At 34.9% G+C, this 12,118-nt stretch overlaps 1 long non-coding RNA gene across 1 annotated transcript in view; it reads right to left on the reverse strand.

Moving 5' to 3' along the window:
* LOC132345587 (uncharacterized) overlaps positions 1 to 12,118 on the reverse strand; it is a 37,307-nt gene that overhangs the window by 2,865 nt on the left and 22,324 nt on the right. Inside the window, exons 2-3 of the long non-coding RNA XR_009495041.1 lie at positions 2,715 to 2,777; positions 89 to 242 (exon numbers count right to left, since the gene is read on the reverse strand). This is a non-coding gene — a long non-coding RNA (uncharacterized lncRNA). The remainder of the gene's footprint in view (positions 1 to 88; positions 243 to 2,714; positions 2,778 to 12,118) is intronic.

A 12,118-nucleotide genomic window follows, 5' to 3' on the forward strand; every position in this document is an offset into this window, starting at 1 on the left:
ACCATCTGGTGATGTCCATGTAGTATTTAAATATTTAGTTTACTTATTGAAATGTGTCCATCCATAAAGGTTATATTGAAATCCTTACCCTCATAAGGTAACTCTATTTGCAAAAAGAGTAGTTGCAGTTTTATTAGTTACGATGAAGTCATATTAGAGCAGGGTGGGCCTCTGACACAATGTGACTTGTGTCCTTGTGAGAAGTTGGCCATATGAAGACAAAAAGACATGGAGAGAATGCCCTGTGAAGACAGAAGATTGGAGTGATGCATCTGTAAGCTACAGGACACCAAAGGTTGCTAGCAAACCATCTGAAGCTAAGGAAAGCAAGGAGTGATTCTGCTATAGGTTTCACAGAGAGCATGGCCCTGTTGACACTTTGACTTCAGCTTTTTAGCTTCCTGAAGTGTGAGAAAATAAATTTCTGGTGATTTAATATATGTAACTTCTGATACCTTTATTATGGCAGTCTTAGAAAACTAATTGGAGAAGGCAATGGCACCCCACTCCTGTACTCTTGCCTGGAAAATCCCATGGATGGAGGAGCATTATAGGTCGAAGTCCATGGGATCGCTAAGAGTCGGACATGGCTAAGCGACTTCACTCTCACTTTTCACTTTCATGCATTGGAGAAGGAAATGGCAACCCACTCCCGTGTTCTTGCCTGGAGAATCCCAGGGACAGGGGACCCTGGTGCGCTGCCATCTATGGGGTCTCACAGAGTCGGACACAACTGAAGCGACTTAGCAGCAGCAGCAGCAGGAAACTAATACAATTTATCAGACTCATTCTAGAATATAATGTTTTCATATTTGATCAACATAGTGTTACTCACAGGGAACAACTAACCCTATAAAATCACACAATAAGTGGAAAAACAGAAATTAAAGTCATGTTTTATGTAAGCTCAGTCCTCTTTGAACCAATAATATAAAATATTGTAAAATGATATAGGGTTTTTGTCTAAGAATGTACAGGCACCCAATGGGCTACGATCCATAGAGTCACAAAGAGTTGGATATGACTTAGTGACTAAACAATAACAGCACATACCTATACCAAAATTTGTATAGGCAATTTCCTTTGAATTCAAAACTATTGTCTTAGAATTATTTTTAAAATAACTAATTTGGCACTCTTGGATTTCCCATGTCTTGGTCCTTGGTTTCAGGTCCACAGAACACACTCAGAAAAATAAAAACAAAAAACACAAACAAAATCAACTCATAGGTTTACAAGCTAATGCTTATCTTTCCTTCTTATTTACTGTCAAATACAAAAAAGATTAGGAAAAATACTGAAGCAAGGCTTAATGCCACCTTTCTAGCTTCTGTTGGTGCTTAAAACAATGACTGCCATGGATGAAATTTTTAATGAGTATCTGTTGAATGAATCAATGTTCTATACTGTGACCCCTGCACCTATACTTACACTGGCTTAAGAAAAGCAAAATGAACTCTCTCTAAAAGCTTTGAAAATAGAGTAAATACAATTCAAAAGGAAAGGAGCAAGCACAAGGATGAATATATGGCAAGTCTATGCATTTTTTTTTTGGAATAGCACATTTTAAAAATGGAATATAAAATCTCTTCTGCTATATATCAGAGGGTTCTAGTTATATGGATGAAAATAAAATAAAATGAGTACTACAAGAGGAAATAGACACACTTTTATGTGGGAGTTTATGTTTTGCACTTTGTGTCTATAGCTGTTGTCATATCTCTTTATAAACCAAGTCAGTTTTATCCACATTTACCAGCATGTCATTTAACATACAAAGCCATAGCCACATGTCAGGAAGTATGCCTACTTTCCAAAGCTGCTGTTATACAAAACACACAAAAATGGTCAGAACCTTCTCTGGGTCATAGAGTTATAACCCAGCATAACCACTGTGTCTGGTCATCGCCAGTTAGGAAAACTTTTATATTAAGATTTCTAACACATATTCAATATCTGGGATTAGGGCATTCTTGAGTGCTCAGTTGAAAGTAGTTATTTCAAGTAGATCTTCAATTAAGCATATTTACAAGAGGGGTAAATCAAAAGGACATTTGAAGAAAAGTTTCAGTTGCCCTTTTCTCTTCTTCAGTAAGTTTGTTTTACTTCATGACCCTGGTATTACAAAAAATAACTGAGCAGAACATTGACTGTAAGACATTGTCAGGACATTTCCTATGTGCAGTGGCTAGACAGGAAATTTTCATTTCATACACCATTTGAGCCTAGCTGCAGTGATTTCACAAAAGTCAGCAGGGTTTGAAAAGTTAATGATAAAGAAAAGCATTTGTTTTTGTTATTTTGAGAAAGTACTTGAGTGTTTAAAACTAGAACCTATGGAGGGTGGTTAGCCATGGGAAAGTGCAAAATTTATTTCACTTTATTTGTCACTGCTTATATTTATATCACATTTAGAAAAAAAAACTATCATGGAAATAATATCACAATGAAAATTGCATCAAGAATCATGGTAATAATCAAAATATGAAATATGAGTGAAATAAGCACACAATATGTAATAATACATATACTACTGATAAAAGCAAATCAAATGTTTTCCAATTATAGTCACTACAATAGCCACTTCTTTTCTTCACTTAAATACATGAAATTTGCTGTAAGTTTATTTATTTATCTATTCATTCATCCCAAAGATATTTGTTAATATATTTTTAACAGTAGGAAATATTTGAACAATAAAAAGACAACTATACCTGTGATTTGTAAAGTTACATCTGATAATGGGTAACACCATTGGAGATTGTTTCTATATCATCCTGAAGAAAAAATTTTTGCTGTTAATTAGAAGGCTATAGAACTATGAGATAAGATAAGTTTTGATATGCTAATCTTAACTTTCATAGTAAAACTGATGATTATGCATTGTTAATTTTATCTCCCGAATGGATCTCCTAACAACAAACTGTATATGCTTCTGCCTTGATCAGACCAAAACCACTCATCCTCTTGACTCTTGCTACAGCCTTCTGATGTGAAGAGCTGACTCACTGGAAAAGACCCTGATGCTGGGAAAGACAAAAGGCAGGAGGAGAAGGGGGTTACAGAGAATGAGACTGGTTGGATGGCATCACTGATTCGACCAACATGAGTTTGAGCAAACTACAAGAGATAGTGAAGGACAGAGAAGCCTGGCATGTCGGAGTCCATGGAGTCACAAACAGCTGGACACGACTTAGTGGCTGAACAATAATAACAGCTTTCTGACCCATGTTCCTGTCTCCACTTAACTCTTTTCTCCTGACCTTTCCAGCACTCCAAGATTTCAGAGGCATTGTGTATGTTAGTTGTTGAGTTACATCAGACTCTGACCCCATGCACTGTAGCCCTCCAGGCTCCTCTGTCCATGAGACTCTCTAGGCAAGAATACTGGATTGGTTTGGCATTTCTTCCTCCAGGCGATCTTGGAATGGGTTGCCGTTTCCCTTCTCCAGGGGAATCTTCCTGACCCAGGGTTCGAACCCATGTCTCCTGCATTGCAGGCAGATTTGTTAGTGTCTGAGCCACCAGGGAAGCCCTGGTAACAGTGAGCTAAAGAATTCTTGTGTGGGTCCATACTAAGTCACTCTGTTGTGTCCAACTCTTTGCAGACTCCATGTACTGTACCCCTCCAGGCTCCTCTGACCATGGAATTCTCTAGGCAAGAATACTGGAGTGGGTTGCCTTGCCCTCCTCCAGGGTTCAAATGCATTACACCTTAAAGAAAAATAAAGTACTCTTTCCAACTGAGGACTTGTATTAGTTCCATGTTTCCTAGAGAATGACTTTGCACTTCCTTACTTATTCTAGTTTTTCATAGCCAAGCCATGGGGCTTAATCTTCTGACATTCTTACACTGTATACCCTAAATTACACTCACCAAATCCTTTAGATCTCTACACAAACCCATAAAAGTCCTCAACATGCTATCTCTTTACTCCATTCTTATACACATGCTTTTTCTCCTCTTTAAAACTCTACCCCATTTTTTTCTGGAAAGCTCCAATACATTATGTAAGACCCAGTTCAAATCTAAGGTCCTCTGAAAAATAGTGTCAAATTCCTCAGCAGGGAGGCATTCCCTTTTCTGCTTAAAGTTTTTCATCTATCTCTAAAATATCCTTGATCACACCATGCTACATTTCACTTTATGTCATTTTTTTTTTTTTTCTCTTAGTGGTACTGTCCTATTTTTAGTTTGTATCTACATACAGCATGTAAGATGGAACTCAGAGTGCTCACTTTGGCAGAAAATATATTAAAATTGAAGAAATACAGAGCCAGAATCCCAAAAAGGGATTTCTTTATCTCACTAAATAACTTTGTTCTGTATGTAATGAAATATCAAAATCCATTTTTATTTCATCTTTCATATTTTTCTATCATCAAAACATTGCATTAATAACATATATTGTTGAACATACATTTCATAGTTAATCATTTGTTCTGCAATGTCAGTTCAATTATCAATAATAGTAACATATTTTATATGATAGCATTGATGTTTCTGAATATGTAACTCTATTTCTAACAGATGCATATTACTAAACTGGTTTTCCCACTAAGCAACTTGAACAATTTGGCAATGACATTCCTTTTCTTCTTTCATGTGAAAAATTGTTACAATTTTAATATTTACAGATTATCACCTCTAATATAGGGGAAAACATAAACAGAAACAAAATAATAGGGAATTCTGATCTTCCAAGAAAAAATAAGATTGTTGTAAGCAATAGTTTTAAAATAGAATAGGCTAAAAGGAATATTCCAACTTTTTATCAGCCTAGTAACATTTGCTTCAAAAATCTTTTCACTGTAAAATCATAAATTAAGTCATTTTCTACCTATTACTTAAACTGCAAAAATATAAAATACAAAACGGAAATCATTTCTTCACTCAGAAGTTACTGCCTTTTTGATATCTTTTAAAACGCACAGTATATAGCAGAGTTATTTGTAAATCTTATTTAAAACATCTTTCAGTAATTCCTGATTATTTCTAGACTAAGTTAGCATTTCACTGTGAATGTAAAGATGAATAAAACAATAATTACTCATGGCATACTATGTGTTAGGCTTGATGAGAAGTGTGAAACACAGAGCTCAGTGGAAACTGATGAAGTGCCCTTATTCCTCATGTGAGGCTGGATGTGAATGAGGGCAACAGATATCAATAAAAACAAGCCAGCAGTCACATAGATGTAAATCTCAGAAGGTTAAGTACAGTGAAGGAAATCGGCATGGATCTGAGAAGATGGGTTTGGCATATGCAAATCTAATTAGATTTGCTAACTAAGAGAAGTAAGTAAGGTCGCTCAGTCGTGCCCAACTCTTTGTGACCCCATGGACTGTAGCCTACCAGGCTCCTCTGTCCATGGGATTCTCCAGGCAAGCATACTGGAGTGGGTTGCCATTTCCTTCTCCAAACTAAGAGAAGTCCACACCAAAAAGATGAGTTTCAAATCAATAACCCCGGAAGACATAAAGTGAAGGTAATGTGTTTACTCCAAGAATTTTCATATTTCAGGAAGAGTAAGCCAAAAACGAAGATCATGGCACCTGGTCCCATGGGAAATAGATGGGGAAACAGTGGAAACAGGGTCAGACTTTATTTTCTGGGGCTTGAAAATCACTGCAGATGGTGATTGCAGCCATGAAATTAAAAGACACTTACTCCTTGGAAGGAAAGTTATGACCAACCTAGATAGCATATGGAAAAGCAGAGACATTATTTTGCCAACAAAGGTCCATCTAGTCAAGGCTATGGTTTTTCCAGTAGTCACGTATGGATGTGAAAGTTGGACTGTGAAGAAAGCTGAGTGCCGAAGAATTGATGCTTTTGAACTGTGGTGCTGGAGAAGACTCTTGGGAGTCCCTTGGACTGCAAGGACATCCAACCAGTCCATTCTAAAGGAGATCAGCCCTGGGTGTTCTTTGGAAGGAATGATGCTAAAGCTGAAATTCCAGTACTTTGGCCACCTCATGCGAAGAGTTGACTCATTGGAAAAGACTCTGATGCAGGAAGAGATTGGGGGCAGGAGGAAAAGGGGACGACAGAGGATGAGATGTCTGGATGGCATCACCGACTCAATGGACGTGAGCGTGAGTCTGAGTGAACTCCGGGAGTCGGTGATGGACAGGGAGGCCTGGCGTGCTGCGATTCATGGGGTTGCAAAGAGTCTGACAGGACTGAGCGACTGAACTGAACTGTATGCACATTTAAAGGGAGACATATCTGATGCAATATAAATAAACATATCTTGGCTGAAGACAGTTAAATATTTAATTAATTTATACACAGTCAAATTTTTCTGAAATAGGCAGTTTTTAGGACCAGTTACTGATTTTTTTGACATCACTTTGCAATTTCAGATTGTAATAGAAATAGCTTTTTCCTCATTCATCATATAGTTGCAAATGCTTTCTAAGTTTTTTAAAGCTATTTTTCAAAAAGATAATTATGTGCTGAAGCAATAAAATTGTGATAAATGCTTAGGTGGGAAGTGTTCCTATATGGAGAAAGAGAAGTACTAATGGAGCTAGAGTTGAGAATGCTAAAGTGGGAAAGACAGAAGCCATACTGGGGGAAATTTCTGTTTCAGATAATTAACATATGCCAAGAACTACAGAAATTAAACAGCTAGCTTTTATAAATGCAAAAGCTGATATTACCACCTTCCGTCTCTCAACTCCTACACACTAAGTTGGGAGTTGAAAGACATGGAATTGGGAGCTTAAAACAAACACTTCTGGAAATGGTCACCATCAATATAAATCTATTAGTAAATATGGTTCATTGGAGGTCTGCTAACATACTGAGAAAGAGTATAGCGGGGTCCTTATGGAGGAGTTAGGGGGAATAAGTACAAATCTTTCTTGTAGAAAATGCAATCGTTTTTCTAATCACACAGGTATCTCTGGAATAATGTAGACATATATGATATGAAAATTGATGGTGAACTAAATATTTCCAGGACCCAAAAGAGCTCTTGAAATGCAGGAAAGGACTCATATTCTTTTCAAAAGATTGAACATTTTTATTATCAATCAGGAAATGATTCATAATTTTAATGTCACCGAATAAATTCATCCAAAAAATTGTGTTGGATTTGAAACTTTATGTATCCAGGAGAAGCAAGTATTCATGATTATAAGGCACTATGAAGTCTGTGATGTAGCTTTATCATATTAGCCACAAACAGGTAAGTTATCCCCAGTTGATAGTTGTTGTTTTTGTTTGTTTTGGCCTTATTTTTAATTTGCAGCTATTTTGAACAGAGTTGCCATGAAGCACAAAACTATTTATAAACATCATACTGATTGATCACAGTGTAACACATTTATGGATCAATCTAGATCAAAAACTAAGGAAGTAGAAAATGGAATTATTTTGAAAATTATATCCATAGGAAGACAATACTAAGACTGGAAATGCTGAATTGCTACATCTCCCCCAAAATTAATTTTTTTTTTCTTGTGTGCTCAATTGCTTTAGTTGTGTTCAACTCTTTGTGACCCTATGGACTGTAGCCCACCAGGCTTCTCTGTCCATGGGATTCTCCAGACAATTATACTGGAGTGGATTGCCATGCCCACCTCCAGGGGATCTTTCCAACCCAGGGACTGAATCCACATCTCTTAAGTCTCCTGCAGTGCAAGCAGGTTTCTTTTCTTTTTTTTTTTAAGCGCTAGAGCCACTGAGACCCAAATTTGTCCTTCGTCTTAGACACTAGTAATCTCCATTTTAACTGCTTATTAGTCTCAACCCAAAATGTTAATTTTACTGCCACATGTCCAAAAAGCATCATTTCTACTTTGTTTTTAAGGACTTGAATATTCTTGGAAAATAAAAGACTTGTTTCTGTTTCATTTTATGCTTAATGTTTTACCTGAGAGAAACATAGTGATGCAGTTAAATTCAATGATGGATCAAATACTCCTATCAGAAGTTCAAAGATTATATATTTGGATTTCAAATCTGAATGAAAACTTTTTGAAATTAAAGAAAAGTATTATTTTTATAATATATTCTGATTTAATTACATTTTATAATGCCTTCCATTTTGCTCCATACAAATTTTTTCGTAGAGAATACATACTCTTTATCTCATTGAGAATAAATTTATTTCATATTCGTTCTATATGGTTATGATAATATGCTACAATTTTAGGAAGATAATTAGTTTTTGCAATTTCTGGTTTCACAGTTTTTCCATGTAAAATCACAGTGGTTTAACTTCTACTTTTAAAAATATTAAATTTATCAGTTTGGAAATAAGTTTATGTACTGTGTTTAATATTTGGAGTGACTTACTTTTGCTTTATTTCAGCCATATACAAATGTCATTAAACACAAGTGTCATTTTGCACTTCTCTCTTAAAAACTTGGTCCCATCTCTATGACTTCAGCAGGTATTTAATAAGAATTCATAAAGAACATGCAAGGGAACAAACTTTCAAAAAAACATGAATTCATGATGATATGGCTGGCCTATTGAAGGGTAAAATTATGCTGAGATTTAACAATGCAGTTAACATAAAGAGAAGTATTTATTTATGTAAGTCAAAGGAGAAAATTTTGTGTTGGAAGACACAGTCCAATATTGTTGATGATGATGAAAATAGTGTTTTAAGTATTCAGTATGCAGGGCATGCATGATGACTCATTAGGCAGAGAAAATTATTACTGCCCATTAAAGAATTAGCTTTCAGACAAATGGAAAAGTTGATTACTGCACCTCTGAGTGGCTGATTCCTAAAATTATATAATTAATGAATGTATGAAATATTTAATTTCATACATAAATATCTGTGAAGAAAAATTAATTGTTTCATACAATATAAGTAATTCATTTTACATGCAGGATCAAATATTAAATCTGAAATCATAAAATAGTTTTTCATATTATTTGTTCATGCCAATTTTGTAGCAAAGTTATTAACACTTCTATATTTTCAGAAATTATTTAAGTGGAAAATTTTGTAATATAGATGATACTGCTAATATAATTAAAACCAAACAGTTTTGTGTATATTAACTGTATGATAAAAATGTTTTTGAGGTCCACAGGCTCAGAGAGTTTGGATTAGGTATCCTAAATTTTTATTGTAGAATTATTTTACAAGAAAGATAGTGAAACAAGCTGGTTAGATTTAGCTACCTTGTATTAGGTAATAGCCAAATTTCTAAATATTTTATAAGATAAATTCGGTAAGCCACATATATTTTATCCATTGTGTACCATAGCATACAATATAAAACAATACTTATCAGAATGCGAGACCTTCAGTCTTAAAAATTATAACAAACACATCTGAGCTTAAGTTATCATGTAATACTTTCTTATATTTTACAGCAAAGTCTAAGATTTGGATTTTGTCATAGCATTTCTACTAACACAAGTTCCATACCTTCAAAATTATGCTGAAATGTTGAAACTATTATCAGTTATCAAAGTTCAAATTAATTTAAAAAATTAAAATGACAAGTCCATTCTTTAAAATATAAATAAAAATTCTTATCTCATAGAGGGAATTTTAATTAAATAGCTTGAAGTGATGCTTAAGAATATATATAATAATCTATCCATCTATCTATAGATACCTCTCTCTATATACATATACTACTGCTGCTGCTGCTAAGTTGCGTCAGTCGTGTCCGACTCTGTGCAACCCCACAGACAGCAGTCCACCAGGCTCTGCCATCCCTGGGATTCTCCAAGCAAGAACCCTGGAGTGGGTTGCCATTTCCTTCTCCAATATATATATATATATACACATATATATGTGTATACATGTATATGCATATATATACATATGTATATATATGTATATATATATATGCATATATATAGTACCTATTAAAATGGGTTGCCATTTCCTTCTCCAATATATATATATATACACACATATATATGTATACATGTATACATATATATGTGTGTATATATATATATGCATATATATAGTATCTATTAAAATACATACAGTATATACATACTATACATATACGAAATATATAAAATATATATGTAGCTGTATTGTATACTATATTTAGATATGTTATATATATGTGTGTGTGTTTATATAATAGTATTAGTAATAATATTTATTATGGTTATTGTAATTCTTTTCTTGCCATTGCAATGTCAAAAGTTCTACCTGGCTAAGAGGTTCCTATTTCCCCATCAGATCATTTTGAGATAATTGGGTCTTTCCTGAGTCCTATTCTCATTAGATCAGCCTGTGGATCCTAACTGATTAAGCTGCAAATCCTTCTGCAAACTGATGACTGAATGAATGTGTGCAGTCTGATTCTATCCCATTATGTTACCTTGCAAATTTAACCACTTTCTATGCACTCATTAATTATGAGCAGTTATAGTATAAAACAATGGAGTCCATGGAAGCAGTATAGATTATGATCATTGTTTATGCACTGTATAAAACAAAACAAACAAAAACCTAAAGAACTTCTCTAACAAGCTTAATCAAATGTTAAATCATGGAAGAATTCTCAACTAGAGCATGTTGGCAATACAAATGAATCTGAAACTCAAAATTCTGGCCAAAAAAAAGCTGTCACTAACATTCTATTTGCTTTTCAATGGATAGAGCAAATCTTAATGGGTCAGTGTTCTTACTAATATGTGATAATGGGGAGAGAGGGATTGAATGATCATTAGGAAGTGAGAGACATTGTCTATGCAAAATATTAGATATAGAATGAAGTCAAAATGATATGTTAACTTACACTCAGTGAAAACAAGGAAAAATAACTTCCTTTCAAAAATTCTGGAAAGTTGACTTTTTTTTGGAAATCTTTGTCTGTTTGTCATTCTTAAAGTCCATAGGGATTCCCCAGGCAGAAATACTAGAAAGGATTGCTATGCCCTCCTCCATGGGATCTTCCCTACCCAGGGATCAAAGCCAGGTCTACTAAATTGCAGACAGATTCTTTACCATCTGAGCCTCCAGAAAAGTCTATACATACACACACACATACACACACAAAGGATAATAAAAGGGAAGAGTTACTCCCTAGCTGACTTAATTTTCTGAATGTAACATAGTGAGAAAACAATAATATATACACTGAAGTTTTTATTCCTAAATAAAAAGTAAAAATTTTGATGTGAATATAAAAATTTCTTATTTGATGTGATAGGTCTTATTTGATGTGAATATAAAAATAGAATCCATCTTTCTTAAAAAGGTGATTGTCTATGACATAGACAAATGTTCGAAACTAACCATTGCACAAATTGGTGGATAATAACTATTTATCTATCATATAAACACTATTTTTCATAATTTGAAAGAATGTACTACAACAAAAAGAAAGAACAAAAGATTCAAGACACAGTAATGTTTATTTTGGACAGGTATTCCAGATTTAAATGTTAGCAGAGATTACTTTTTTCTTTGGTAAATATCCTATTTTTAAAAACTGGCTGGTCATCATACTTTGAATGGTGTACTACCAGGCCAGATGCAAGAGTTGGACTGTGAAGAAAGCTGAGCACCGAAGAATTGATGCTTTTGAACTGTGGTGTTGGAGAAGAGTCTTGAGAGTCCCTTGCACTGCAAGGAAATGCAATCAGTCCATTCTAAAGGAGATCAGCCCTGGGTATTCTTTGGAAGAAATGATGCTAAAGCTGCAATTCCAGTACTTTGGCCACCTCATGCAAAGAGTTGACTCATTGGAAAAGACTCTGATGCAGGGAGGGATTGGGGGCAGGAGGAAAAGTGGACGACAGAGGATGAGATGGCTGGATGGCATCCCCGACTTGATGGACATGAGTTTGAGTGAACTCCGGGAGTTGGTGATGGACAGGGAGGCCTGGCGTGCTGCGATTCATGGGGTCGCAAGGAGTCAGACATGACCGAGTGACTGAACTGAACGGAACTGAACTGAGAGATTACTTTTTTCTTTGGTAAATATGCTATTTTTTAAAACTGGCTGGTCATTATACATTGAATGGTATACTCACAGACTATATATGCTTTCTCAGAGCGGATGGCTTTGGACTGATTTTTGAGAAGGAATTACCATTCCCTTCTGTGAGTTTTAAGTAATCGGAATAACTCTTAGAACGATCAAAAGAATATGAATACAAAC

The sequence above is a fragment of the Bos taurus genome, chromosome 6 (assembly GCF_002263795.3).
Source record: "Bos taurus isolate L1 Dominette 01449 registration number 42190680 breed Hereford chromosome 6, ARS-UCD2.0, whole genome shotgun sequence".
Lineage (NCBI taxonomy): Eukaryota > Metazoa > Chordata > Mammalia > Artiodactyla > Bovidae > Bos > Bos taurus.